This window comes from Scyliorhinus torazame, chromosome 10 (assembly GCF_047496885.1).
Source record: "Scyliorhinus torazame isolate Kashiwa2021f chromosome 10, sScyTor2.1, whole genome shotgun sequence".
NCBI lineage: Eukaryota > Metazoa > Chordata > Chondrichthyes > Carcharhiniformes > Scyliorhinidae > Scyliorhinus > Scyliorhinus torazame.
In genome coordinates, this window is record NC_092716.1 from 184416425 (window position 1) to 184431458 (window position 15034).

Consider the following 15034-nt stretch of genomic DNA (forward strand, 5'->3'; position numbering starts at 1 on the left):
TAAAAAACTTGCCTCGTACATCTACTCTAAACTTTGCCCCTCTCACCTTAAACCTATGCCCCCTAGTAATTGACCCCTCTACCCTGGGGAAAAGCCTCTGACTATCCACTCTGTCTATGCCCCTCATAATTTTGTATACCTCTATCAGGTCGCCCCTCAACCTCCTTCGTTCCAGTGAGAACAAACTGAGTTTATTCAATCGCTCCTCATAGCTTATGCCCTCCATACCAGGCAACATTCTGGTAAATCTCTTCTGCACCCTCTCTAAAGCCTCCACATCCTTCTGGTAGTGTGGCGACCAGAATTGAACACTATACTCCAAGTGTGGCCTAACTAAGGTTCTATACAGCTGCAACATGACTTGCCAATTCTTATACTCAATGCCCCGGCCAATGAAGGCAAGCATGCCGTATGCCTTCTTGACTACCTTCTCCACCTGTGTAGCCCCTTTCAGTGATCTGTGGACCTGTACTCCTAGATCTCTTTGACTTTCAATACTCCTGAGGGTTCTACCATTCACTGTATATTCCCTACCTGCATTAGCCCTTCCAAAATGCATTACCTCACATTTGTCCAGGTTAAACTCCATCTGCCATCTCTCCGCCCAAGTCTCCAGACAATCTAAATCCTGCTGTATCCTCAGACAGTCCTCATCGCTATCCGCAATTCCACCAACCTTTGTGTCGTCTGCAAACTTACTAATCAGACCAGTTACATTTTCCTCCAAATCATTTATATATACTACAAAGAGCAAAGGTCCCAGCACTGATCCCTGTGGAACACCACTGGTCACAGCCCTCCAATTAGAAAAGCATCCCTCCATTGCTACCCTCTGCCTTCTATGGCCTAGCCAGTTCTGTATCCACCTTGCCAGTTCACCCCTGATCCCGTGTGACTTCACCTTTTGTACTAGTCTACCATGAGGGACCTTGTCAAAGGCCTTACTGAAGTCCATATAGACAACATCTACTGCCCTACCTGCATCAATCATCTTAGTGACCTCCTCGAAAAACTCGATCAAGTTAGTGAGACACGACCTCCCCTTCACAAAACCGTGCTGCCTCTCACTAATACGTCCATTTGCTTCCAAATGGGAGTAGATCCTGTCTCGAAGAATTCTCTCCAGTAATTTCCCTACCACTGAAGTAAGGCTCACCGGCCTGTAGTTCCCGGGATTATCCCTGCCACCCTTCTTAAACAGAGGAACAACATTGGCTATTCTCCAGTCCTCCGGGACATCCCCTGAAGACAGCGAGGATCCAAAGATTTCTGTCAAGGCCTCAGCAATTTCCTCTCCAGCCTCCTTCAGTATTCTGGGGTAGATCCCATCCGGCCCTGGGGACTTATCTACCTTAATATTTTTTAAGACACCCAACACCTCGTCTTTTTGGATCACAATGTGACCCAGGCTATCTACACCCCCTTCTCCAGACTCAACATCTACCAATTCCTTCTCTTTGGTGAATACTGATGCAAAGTATTCATTTAGTACCTCGCCCATTTCCTCTGGCTCCACACATAGATTCCCTTGCCTATCCTTCAGTGGGCCAACCCTTTCCCTGGCTACCCTCTTGCTTTTTATGTAAGTGTAAAAAGCCTTGGGATTTTCCTTAACCCTATTTGCCAATGACTTTTCATGACCCCTTCTAGCCCTCCTGACTCCTTGCTTAAGTTCCTTCCTACTTTCCTTATATGCCACACAGGCTTCGTCTGTTCCCAGCCTTTTAGCCCTGACAAATGCCTCCTTTTTCTTTTTGACGAGGCCTACAATATCATTCGTCATCCAAGGTTCCCGAAAATTGCCGTATTTATCTTTCTTCCTCACAGGAACATGCCTGTCCTGTATTCCTTTCAACTGACACTTGAAAGCCTCCCACATGTCAGATGTTGATTTGCCCTCAAACATCCGCCCCCAATCTATGTTCTTCAGGTCCCGCCTAATATTGTTATAATTAGCCTTCCCCCAATTTAGCACATTCATCCTCGGACCACTCTTATCCTTGTCCACCAGTACTTTAAAACTTACTGAATTGTGGTCACTGTTACCGAAATGCTCCCCTACTGAAACATCTACCACCTGGCCGGGCTCATTCCCCAATACCAGGTCCAGTACCGCCCCTTCCCTAGTTGGACTGTTTACATATTGTTTTAAGAAGCCCTCCTGGATGCTCCTTACAAACTCTGCCCCGTCTAAGCCCCTGGCACTAAGTGAGTCCCAGTCAATATTGGGGAAGTTGAAGTCTCCCATCACCACAACCCTGTTGTTTTTACTCTTTTCCAAAATCTGTCTACCTATCTGCTCCTCTATCTCCCGCTGGCTGTTGGGAGGCCTGTAGTATACCCCCAACATTGTGACTGCACCCTTCTTATTCCTGATCTCTACCCATATAGCCTCACTGCCCTCTGAGGTGTCCTCTCGCTGTATAGCTGTGATACTCTCCTGAACAAGTAGCGCAACTCCGCCTCCCCTTTTACATCCCCCTCTATCCCGCCTGAAACATCTAAATCCTGGAACGTTTAGCTGCCAATCCTGCCCTTCCCTCAACCAGGTCTCTGTAATGGCAACAACATCATAGTTCCAAGTACTAATCCAAGCTCTAAGTTCATCTGCCTTACCCGTAATGCTCCTTGCATTAAAACATATGCACTTCAGGCCACCAGACCCGCTGTGTTCAGCAACTTCTCCCCGTCTGCTCTGCCTCAGAGCCACACTGTCCATATTCCCTAGTTCTCCCTCAACGCTCTCACCTTCTGACCTATTGCTCCCGTGCCCACCCCCCTGCCATACTAGTTTAAACCCTCCCGTGTGACACTAGCAAATCTCGCGGCCAGGATATTTATGCCTCTCCGGTTTAGATGCAACCCGTCCATCTTATACAGGTCACACCTGCCCCGGAAGAGCTCCCAGTGGTCCAGATAACCGAAACCCTCCCTCCTACACCAGCTGTTTAGCCACGTGTTTGTCTGCTCTATCTTCCTATTTCTAGCCTCACTGGCACGTGGCACAGGGAGTAATCCCGAGATTACAACCCTCGAGGTCCTGTCTTTTAACTTTCTGCCTAGCTCCCTGAACTCCTGCTGCAGGACCTCATGCCTCTTCCTGCCTATGTCGTTAGTACCAATATGTACAACGACCTCTACCTGTTTGCCCTCCCCCTTCAGGATTCCCTCTACCCGTTCGGAGACATCCTGGACCCTGGCACCAGGGAGGCAACATACCATCCTGGAGTCTCTTTCACGTCCACAGAAGCGCCTATCTGTTCCCCTGACTATAGAGTCCCCTATAACTATTACTCTTCTGCGCTTTGACCCTCCCTTCTGAACATCAGAGCCAGCCGTGGTGCCACTGCTCTGGCTGCTGCTGTTTTCCCCTGATAGGCTATCCCCCCCGACAGTATCCAAAGGGGTATACCTGTTCGAGAGGGGGACAACCACAGGGGATTCCTGCACTGACTGCCTGCCCTTTCTGGTGGTCACCCATTTCTCTGCCCAAGGCATGAGGCAGCTTGGCACCGCGGGGGAATGGGGGAGGACATCCGCTCCCGGTGGTCATCAAGGTGACGGTTGCCCTGAACCTTTACACAGTGGGGTTCTTCCAGGCGCTGAGTGGGGACCTGAGCAGAATCTCAGAGTTGGGTACACAGGTCTTTCCGTGCCATCAGGGAGGCCCTAGATGCCCTTTCGGCACAAGACATCAAATTCAATGTGGATCGACCCACTAGGATGCCCAGGCACCAGGATTTGCCGAGATTTTCCAGGTCCAGGGGGGTCCAGGACGGGATGCATGTTGTCCTACGAGCATTGGCCCATGACAGGCTAGTCTTCATAAACCAAAAGGGATTCTACTCGATGAACGTATAACTGGTGTGTGACCATCAGCTGCACATCATCATGCAGGTTTGTGCCCGATATACGGACAATGTGCATGACACCTTCATCCTGGCACACTCGACAGTTCCTTTTTTTCTTTCTTTTTTTTTCCTTTATAAATTTAGAGTACCCAATTAATTTTTTCCAATTAAGGGGCAATTTAGTGTGGCCAATCTACCTACCCTGCACATTTTTTTGGTGAAACCCACGGAAACACAGGGAGAATGTGCAGACTTCACATGGACAGTGACCCACAGCCAGGATCGAACCTGGGACCGCGGCGCCGTGAGGCAACAGGGCTGACCCACTGTGCCACCCCCAACAGTTCCTTACCTCTTTGTGGCATTCCCCCGGCTGAGGGGTTGGCTCCAGGACGGCAGGGATTAGCCACTGCGGTCATGGCTGATGACGGCTATCCAGAACATAAGAACATAAGAACATAAGAACTAGGAACAGGAGTAGGCCATCTGGCCCCTCGAGCCTGCTCTGCCATTCAATGAGATCATGGCTGATCTTTGTGGACTCAGCTCCACTCTCCGGCCCGTACACCATATCCCCGAATCCCTCTATTCTTTAGAAAGGTATCTACCTTTTTCTTAAAAACGTTTAAAGAAGGAGCCTCAACTGCTTCACTGGGCAAGGAATTCCAGAGATTCACAACCCTTTGGGTGAAGAAGTTCCTCCTAAACTCGGTCCTAAATCTATTTCCCCTTATTTTAAGGCTATGCCCCCTGGTTCTGCTTTCCCCGACCAGTGGAAACAACCTGCCCACATCTATCCTATCTATTCCCTTCATAATTTTATATGTTTCAATAAGATCCCCCCGCATCCTTCGAAACTCCAATGAGTACAGTCCCAGTCTACTCAACCTCTCATCATAATCTAATCCCCTCAACTCTGGGATCAACCTCGTGAATTTCCTCTGCACTCCCTCCAGTGCCAATATGTCCTTTCTCAGGTAAGGAGACCAAAACTGAACACAATACTCCAGATGTGGCCTCACCAACACCTTATACAATTGCAGCATAACCTCTCTAGTCTTGAACTCCATCCCTCTAGCAATGAAAGACAAAACTCGATTAGCCTTCTTAATCACCTGTTACACCTGCACACCAACATTTTGTGACTCGTGCACCAGCACACCCAGGTCCCTCTGCACAGCAGCATGTTTTAACATCTTACCGTTTAAATAATAATCCATTCTGCTGTTATTCCTCCCAAAATGGATAGCCTCACACTTGGCAACATTGAATTCCATCTGCCAGACCCTAGCCCATTCACCTAACCTATCCAAATCCTTCTGCAGACTTCCGGTATCCTCTGCACTTTTTGCTTTACCACTCATCTTAGTGTCGTCTGCAAACTTTGCCACATTGCACTTGGTCCCCAACTCCAAATCATCTATGTAAATTGTGAAAAACTGCGGGCCCAACACTGATCCTTGAGGGACCCCACTAGTTACAGGTTGCCAACCAGAGAAACACCCATTTATCCCCACTCTCTGCTTTCTGTTAGTTAACCAATCCTCTACCCATGCTACCACTTTACCCTCAATGCCATGCATCTTTAGTTTATGCAGCAACCTTTTGTGTGGCATCTTGTCAAAAGCTTTCTGGAAATCCAGATATACCACATCCATTGGCTCCCCATTATCTACTGCACTGGTAACGTCCTCAAAAAATTCTACCAAATTAGTCAGACACGACCTACCCTTTATGAACCCATGCTGCGTCTGCCCAATAGGACAATTTCCCTCCAGGTGCCCCGCTATTTCCTCCTTAATGATAGATTCCAGCATTTTCCCTATGACCGAAGTTAAGCTTACCGGCCTATAATTACCCGCTTTCTGCCGACCTCCTTTTTTACACAGTGGTGTCACGTTTGCTACTTTCCAATCCTCTGGGACCACCCCAGAGTCTAGTGAATTTTGATAAATTATCACTAGTGCGTTTACAATTTCCCTAGCCATCTCTTTTAACACTCTGGGATGCATCCCATCAGGGCCAGGAGACTTGTCTACCTTTAGCCCTATTAGCTTGCCCAATACTGCCTCCTTAGTGATTACAATCATCTCAAGGTCCTCACCTATCTTATCTTTATTTCCATCAGTCACTGGCATGTTATTTGTGTCTTCCACTGTGAAGACTGACCCAAAAAACTGTTCAGCTCCTCAGCCATTTCCCCTTCTCCTATTATTAAATCTCCCTTCTCATCTTCCAAAGGACCAATATTTACCTTAGCCACACTTTTTTGTCTTATATATTTGTAGAAGTTTTTACTATCTGCTTTTATGTTCTGAGCAAGTTTACTTTCATAGTCTACCTTACTCTTCTTTATAGCTTTTTTAGTAGCTTTCTGTTGTCCCCTAAAGACTTCCCAGTCCTCTAGTCTCCCACTAATTTTTGCCACTTTGTATGTTTTTTCCTTCAATTTGATACTCTCCCTCACCTCCTTAGATATCCACGGTCGATTTTTCCCCTTTCTACCGTCTTTCTTTTTTGTCGGTATGCACCTTTCCTGAACACTGTGAAAGATCGCTCGGAAGGTTCTCCACTGTTCCTCAACTGCTTCACCATGAAGTCTTTGCTCCCAGTCTACCGTAGCTAGTTCTTCTCTCATCCCATTGTAATCGCCTTTGTTTAAGCACAAAACACTAGTGTTTGATTTTACCTTGTCATCCTCCAACTGTATTTTAAATTGTGGTCGCTCCTTCCAAGAGGATCCCGAACTATGAGATCATTAATCAATCCTGCCTCATTACACAGGACCAGATCTAGGGCCGCTTGTTCCCTTGTAGGTTCCATTACATACTGTTCCAGGAAATTATCCCGGACACATTCTATAAACTCCTCCTCAAGGCTGCCTTTACCAACCTGGTTAAACCAATCGACATGTAGATTAAAATCCCCCATGAGAGTTTTCCGGGTGCAGCGATGACCAGCTAAGTCGCACGTTTCGGCAGCTCCCGGTGGAACGGACTTTTGGGCTTTTAATAGGAGCCCCATCGGCAATTTTAACGGCAAGTAACACTGTGCGGTAATCCAGAAGGGAATCCCCCCTGGACACGGATGGAAAAAAGAGAGGAAAGTAGCCGGATTGCGGTGGATCCTCTAGAGCAGCGGCCAGGAAGGCAGGCACAAAGCAAGATGGCGTCGGAAGGAGGCAGTTTAATATGGGGCCCTGACCAACAAGAGTTCCTGCGGCGTTGCGTAGATGAACTCAAAAAGGAGATGAAGAAGGAGCTGTTGGCCCCGATATTACAAGCGATTGAGGAGCTAAAGGAGGAGCAAAAGACCCAGGAACAGGAGCTTCGGGTCGTGAAGGCAAAGGCTGCTGAGAATGAGGACGACATACAGGGCCTGGTGGTGAAAACGGAGATCCACGAGGCACAACACAACAGATGTGTGGAAAGGCTGGAGGTGCTGGAGAATAATGCGAGGAGGAAGAACCTAAGGATTCTTGGTCTTCCCGAAGGTGCAGAAGGGGCGGACGTCGGGGCATATGTGAGCACGATGCTGCACTCGTTAATGGGATCGGAGGCCCCGACGGGTCCGCTGGAGGTGGAGGGAGCCTATCGGGTTATGGCGCGAAGACCGAGGGCTGGAGAAATTCCTCGAGCAATAGTGGTGAGATTTCTCCGATACAAGGACAGAGAGATGGTCCTCAGATGGGCAAAGAAAACTCGGAGCAGTAGGTGGGAGAACGCGGTGATCCGCGTATATCAAGATTGGAGTGCGGAGGTGGCGAGAAGGAGGGCAAGCTTTAATTGGGCCAAGGCGGTGTTGCATAAAAGGAAGGTCAAATTCGGAATGCTGCAACCGGCAAGACTGTGGGTCACACATCTAGGGAAACCCCACTACTTCGAAACGGCAGATGAGGCGTGGACATTTATTGTCGAGGAGAAGCTGGAGTGAGCGGGCCAGAAAAAGAACGTTTGGGACAAAAGTGGGGGGGTGAATGTGTGGGATGAAGGGGGGAAAAGGGGGAAGAGATGACTTCCCAAGTTGTTAAACCTGCGACCCTGTAACTTCTCTCTCTTCCCCATGTCGTGGGGGAGGGGGTGAGGGAGGATGAGGAGCTGAGGGCGCCGGCCATTGGGGCCGGGGCCAAAAGGGAAGCGCGGGCTTTGTTCCCGCGCTATGGTAATCATGGCGGGAACAGGGAAGCAGGAAGGAGGGGGCCTCGCACAGTGTGAGCCGAGGTCACGGGGGGAAGCCGAGGTCGGCCAGAGTTTGCTGACTTCTGGGAGCAACATGGGGGGTGCAATTACGCTAGCTTGGGATCTAGCGGGGGGGCGGGGCTAACTGGGTTGCTGCTGCTGGGGAGAAGGGGGAGCTGGTATGGGAGGGGGGGGTCGGGGCGGGGAGGGCGCCGCCTGGGGGGGATACAGCTACGTGGGAACCGGGTGAGGAGCTGGATTGAAAAAGGAAATGGCTAGTCATCAAGGTGGGGGGGGGGGTAAAGAGCCCCCCAACCCGGTTGATCACGTGGAATGTGAGAGGGCTGAACTGGCTGATTAAGAGGGCACGGGTACTCGCACACCTAAAGAAACTTAAGGCAGATGTGGTTATGCTTCAGGAGACGCATCTGAAGCTGATAGACCAGGTTAGACTACGCAAAGGATGGGTGGGGCAGGTGTTTCATTCGGGGCTAGACGCAAAAAACAGGGGGGTGGCCATACTAGTGGGGAAGCGGGTAATGTTTGAGGCAAAGACTATAGTGGCGGATAGTGGGGGCAGATACGTGATGGTGAGTGGCAAACTGCAAGGGGAGGCGGTGGTATTAGTGAATGTGTATGCCCCGAACTAGGATGATGCCAACTTTATGAGGCGTATGTTAGGACGTATCCCGGACCTAGAGGTGGGGAAGTTGGTAATGGGTGGAGATTTTAATACGGTGCTGGACCCAGGGCTGGACAGATACGAGGTCCAGGACCGGAAGGAGGCCGGCTGCAGCTAGGGTGCTTAAGGATTTTATGGAGCAGATGGGAGGAGTAGATCCCTGGAGATTTAGTAGACCTAGGAGTAAAGAGTTTTCGTTTTTCTCCTATGTACACAAAGTATTTTCCCGAATAGATTTTTTTGTTTTGGGAAGGACACTGATCCCAAAGGTGACGGGGACGGAGTACACGGCTATAGCCACCTCGGATCATGCTCCACACTGGGTGGACCTGGAGATAGGGGAAGAAAAACAACAGCTTCCACCCTGGAGAATGGACATGGGATTATTGGCAGATGAGGGGGGGTGTTTGAGGGTGAGGGGGTGTATTGAAAGGTACTTGGAACTTAATGATAATGGGGAGGTACAGGTGGGAGTGGTCTGGGAGGCGCTGAAGACAGTGGTTAGAGGGGAGCTGATATCTATTAGGGCACATAAAGGAAAGCAGGAGGGTAGGGAAAGGGAGCGGTTGTTGAAAGAACTTCTGAGGGTGGACAGGCAATACGCGGAGGCACCGGAGGAGGGACTGTACAGGGAAAGGCAAAGGCTACATGTAGAATTTGACTTGTTGACTACGGGTAATGCAGAGGCACAATGGAGGAAGGCACGGGGTGTACAGTACGAATATGGGGAGAAGGCGAGTAGGTTGTTGGCCCACCAACTGAGGAAAAGGGGAGCAGCGAGGGAGATAGGGGGGGTGAGAGATGAGGAGGGAGAGATGGAGCGGGGAGCGGAGGGAGTAAATGGAGTGTTCAAGGCATTTTACGAAAGACTATATGAAGCTCAGCCCCCGGACGGGAAGGAGAGAATGATGTGCTTTCTGGATCAGCTGGAATTTCCTAAGGTGGAGGAGCAGGAGAGATTGGGGCTGGGAGCACAGATTGAGATGGAGGAAGTAGTGAAAGGGATTGGGAGCATGCAGGCGGGGAAGGCCCCGGGACCAGACGGATTCCTAGTTGAATGCTATAAGAAATATTTGGACTTGCTGGCCCCGCTACTGATGAGAACCTTTAATGAGGCGAGGGAAAGGGGGCAGCTGCCCCCGACTATGTCAGAGGCAACAATATCGCTCCTCCTAAAGAAGGAAAAAGACCCGCTGCAATGCGGGTCATACAGGCCCATTTCCCTCCTGAATGTGGATGCTAAGATTCTGGCCAAGGTAATGGCAATGAGGATAGAGGATTGTGTCCCGGGGGTGGTTCATGAGGACCAAACTGGGTTTGTGAAGGGGAGACAGCCAAATACAAATATACGGAGGCTGCTAGGGGTAATGATGATGCCCCCACCAGAGGGGGAAGCAGAGATAGTGGTGGCGATGGATGCCGAGAAAGCATTTGATAGAGTGGAGTGGGATTATTTGTGGGAGGTGTTGAGGAGATTTGGCTTTGGGGACGGGTATATCAGGTGGGTACAGTTGCTGTATAGGGCCCCGATGGCGAGCGTGGTCACGAATGGACGGGGGCCTGACTATTTTCGGCTCCATAGAGGGACGAGGCAGGGATGTCCTCTGTCCCCGTTATTGTTTGCACTGGCGATTGAACCCCTGGCCATAGCACTGAGGGGTTCCAGGAAGTGGAGGGGAGTACATAGGGGGGGAGAAGAACACCGGGTATCTCTGTATGCGGATGATTTGTTGCTATATGTGGCCGACCCGACGGAGGGGATGCCAGAGATAATGCGGATACTTGGGGAGTTTGGGGATTTTTCAGGGTATAAACTGAACATGGGGAAAAGTGAGTTACTTGTGGTGCATCCGGGGGAGCAGAGCAGAGAGATAGAGGATTTACCGTTGAGGAAGGTAACAAGGGACTTCCGGTACCTGGGGATCCAGATAGCCAAGAATTGGGGTACATTACATAGGCTTAATTTAACACGGTTGGTGGAACAGATGGAGGAGGATTTCAAGAGATGGGACATGGTGTCCCTGTCATTGGCAGGTAGGGTGCAGGCGGTTAAAATGGTGGTCCTCCCGAGATTTCTTTTTGTGTTCCAGTGCCTCCCGGTGGTGATCACGAAGGCTTTTTTCAAAAGAATTGAGAAGAGCATTATGAGTTGTGTGTGGGCTGGGAAGACCCCGAGAGTGAGGCGGGGATTCTTGCAGCGTAGTAGGGACAGGGGGGGGACTGGCACTACCGAGCCTAAGTGAGTACTACTGGGCCGCCAATGTTCCAATGGTGTGTAAGTGGATGGGAGAAGGGGAGGGAGCGGCGTGGAAGAGATTGGAGAGGGCGTCCTGCAGGGGGACTAGCCTGCAAGCAATGGTGACGGCGCCGTTGCCGTTCTCACCAAAGAAATACACCACAAGACCGGTGGTGGTGGCTACATTGAGAATTTGGGGGCAGTGGAGACGGCATAGGGGAGGGACGGGAGCTTCGGTGCGGTCCCCGATAAGAAACAATCATAGGTTCGTTCCGGGGAGAATGGATGGGGGATTTGGAGCATGGCAAAGAGCTGGGGTAGTACAACTAAGAGACCTATTTGTAAATGGGACGTTTGCGAGTCTGGGAGCGCTGACGGAGAAATATGGGTTGCCCCAAGGGAATGCATTTCGGTATATGCAATTGAGGGCTTTTGCGAGGCAACAGGTGAGGGAATTCCCGCAGCTCCCGACGCAGGAAGTGCAGGATAGAGTGATCTCAGAGACATGGGTGGGGGACGGTAAGGTGGCGGACATATACAGGGAGATGAGGGACGAGGGGGAGATCATGGTAGATGAGCTGAAAGGGAAATGGGAAGAAGAACTGGGGGAGGCGATTGAGGAGGGGCTGTGGGCTGATGCCCTACGTAGGGTAAACTCATCGTCCTCGTGTGCCAGGCTAAGCCTGAAACAATTTAAGGTGCTACACAGGGCGCATATTACTGGAGAACGGCTTAGTAAATTTTTTGGGGTAGAGGATAGGTGTGCAAGATGCTCGAGAGGCCCAGCGAATCACACCCACATGTTCTGGTCATGCCCGGCACTACAGGGGTTCTGGGTGGGGGTGGCAAGGGTGCTTTCGAAGGTGGTGGGGGTCTGGGTCGAACCAAGCTGGGGGTTGGCTATATTTGGGGTTGCAGAAGAGCCGCGAGTGCAGGGGGCGAGAGAGGCTGACATGCTGGCCTTTGCGTCCCTTGTAGCCCGGCGCAGGATATTGTTAATGTGGAAGGAAGCCAAAACCCCGGGTGTGGAGACCTGGATAAACGACATGGCAGGGTTTATAAAGTTAGAACGGATTAAGTTTGTGCTAAGGGGTTCGGCTCAGGGGTTCACCAGGCAGTGGCAACCGTTCGTCGACTACCTCACAGAAAGATAGAGGGAATGGAAAAGAAGTAGACAACAGCAGCAACCCAGGGGGGAGCGGGGGGTGGGGGGGGGGGGGGAGGGGGGACGGGCTCTCAGGGATGTTATTGTATATGTATAGGTATTTGGTATATGGAATTGTATATTTGGATTGTATTTTTGGAGAGTATTTATTTTGGACAAGGCAGTGCCATTTAGTTTTGTTTTTGTTTTTGTTTATATATTACTTATTTATTTGTTTAAAACTGGCCACGGTTATTTATATTGCTTTATTGTTGCGTAAAAGAAACACTACGCATTGTTATGTTTGGCCAAAAAACTTGAATAAAATATATATATATATATATATATATATATTTTTTTTAAATCCCCCATGATAACCGCTGTACCATTTCTACATGCATCCGTTATTTCTTTGCTTATTGCCTGCCCTACCATCCTGTTACTATTTGGTGGCCTATAGACTACTCCTATCAGTGACCTTTTCGCCTTACTATTCCTGATTTCCACCCAAATTGATTCAGCCTTGTCCTCCATAGCACCTATATCATCCCTTACTATTGCCCGGATGCCATCCTTAAACAACAAAGCTACACCACCGCCCTTACCGTCCATTCTATCCTTTCGTATAGTCTGATACCATTGGATATTTAACTCCCAGTCGTGACCATCTTTTAACCATGTTTCCGTAATGGCCACTAAATCATAGTCATTCACGATGATTTGCGCCATCAACTCATTCACCTTATTCCGTATACTACGAGCATTCAGGTAAAGTACACTTATGCTGTTTTTTATGTCTTTGTTATGAATCCTAACACCTTGATCAGTAACTTTTCGCAAATTATTTTTCCTCTTACCCTTTCTCCTAATTTTCCTTGTCTTTGAACCCATGTCTCTACATAATAACCTGTCACGTAACCAGCTGCCTTGCTCTCCATTAACCATTATACTGTCCATAGCTTTACCCTTCCCTTCCCCCCAACTTGCTAGTTAAAGTCCTTGTGACCAACCTATTTATCCTATTCGCTAGAACACTGGTCCCAGAATGGTTCAGGCGAAGACCGTCCCAACGGTACAGGTCCCTCCTGCCCCAGTACTGATGCCAATGCCCCATGAAATGGAATCCCTCTTTCCCGCACCACTCCTTTAGCCACGTGTTAACTTCCCTAATTTTCTCAACCCTATGCCAATTGGCACGTGGCTCGGGTAGTAATCCAGAGATTATAACCCTGGAGGACCTGTTCTTTAATTTAGTCCCTAGTGTTTGATAATCCCCAAACAGGTCCTCTTTCCTAGTCTTACCTATGTTGTTAGTCCCAACGTGGACCACAACAACTGGATCCTCCCCCTCCCTCTCCAAAATCCTTTCAAGCCGATCAGAGATGTCCCTCACCCTGGCACCGGGCAGACAACATACCATGCGGGACTCACGATCTGGCTTACAAAGGATACCATCAATCCCCCTAATTATAGAATCCCCTACAACTACCGCTTGTCTTTTTGCTCCCCCCTCTTGAATGGCTTCCTGTACCACGGTGCAGTGGTCAGTCAACACATCCTCCCTACAGCCCTCTTCCTCATCCACACAGGGAGCAAGTACCTCATACCTGTTGGACAAGGTCAAGGGCTGAGGCTCCTCAACTCCTAAACTCAGGCTCCCCCTACCTGCCTCCCTTGCAGTCACACCACTCTGTCCCTGACCACTGACCAAATTAACAGTACTTATTCTACCGGGTGTGACTGCCTCCTGAAACAAAGCGTCCAGGTAATTTTCCCCCTCCCTGATGTGCCGCAGTGTGTGCAGCTCGGTCTCCAGCTCATCAATCCTGAGCCGAAGTTCCTCGAGCAGCCAACACTTGCTGCAGATGTGGTCACTGACGGTCTCAATGGGATCCACCAGTTCCATCATCATACAGCAAAGCACATCACCTGTCCAGCCATATTCAACTAGTTAATTAATTTAAATAATTTATTTTTATTTTTATAGAACCTCAAGGATAAACCCGAACACCAACAAAAACACAGCCCTCTCTCGCCATTCACCCAAACTCAGTCACTCACCTGAACTCAGATGCACTCTGTTCCAATCAGCACTCAGTCACTCACCTGAACTCAGATGCACTTTGTTCCAATCAGCACTCAGCCACTCACCTGAACTCAGATGCACTCTGTTCCAATCAGCACTCAGTCACTCACCTGAACTCAGATGCACTCTGTTCCAATCAGCACTCAGTCACTCACCTGAACTCAGATGCACTCTGTTCCAATCAGCACTCCGTGTCTAAAGGCACTCCTGCCAAACCTTTTGTACCCTGCCTGATTTCCAATGAGCCAATAGGCCCGCTCCAGGAAGTGAAGTCTCTTTTAAATATGCACTCACCTCTCCCAGCAACCCTGCAGCCTGTGGCCTGCTCCAGGAAGCGAAGTCTCTTTTAAATATGCACTCACCTCTCCCAGCAACCCTGCAGCCTGTGGCCTGCTCCAGGAAGTGAAGTCTCTTTTAAATATGCACTCACCTCTCCCAGCAACCCTGCAGCCTGTGGCTTGCTCCAGGAACTGAAGTCTCTTTTAAATATGCACTCACCTCTCCCAGCAACCCTGCAGCCTGTGGCCTGCTCCAGGAAGTGAAGTCTCTTTTAAATATGCACTCACCTCTCCCAGCAACCCTGCAGCCTGTGGCCACAGATCGACGCGGAGACCGGCTACAACGACACCCATGCAGTGACCAGTGATCGAGCGGTGCTTCGGCGTCCTGAAGATGTAATTCAGGTGCCTGGAATGCGCTTGAGGGGCCCTCCAGTATAGCACTTGGAGGGTCTCCCACATGGTGGTGGCCTCCTGCGTCCTCCACAACATCGTGCAGCAGAGGCGTGATGGGCTGGAGGAGGGAGATGAATGCCAGTCCTCGTCCGACGAGAAGGATGTGGGGAAGGGGGAGAATGG

General features: G+C 49.8%; 1 long non-coding RNA gene across 2 annotated transcripts in view; it reads right to left on the reverse strand.

The window, feature by feature from the left end:
- The window catches only part of LOC140384419 (uncharacterized), a 31353-nt gene extending 16563 nt beyond the window's left edge, over positions 1–14790 (reverse strand). Inside the window, exon 1 of one of the 2 annotated variants that reach the window (XR_011933055.1) lies at positions 14472–14790. This is a non-coding gene — a long non-coding RNA (uncharacterized lncRNA). Of the gene's footprint in view, positions 1–14332; positions 14408–14471 lie in introns of those variants that run through there. The other variant, XR_011933056.1, reaches the window with a different exon arrangement.
- Between the last annotated feature and the right edge of the window lie 244 nt (positions 14791–15034).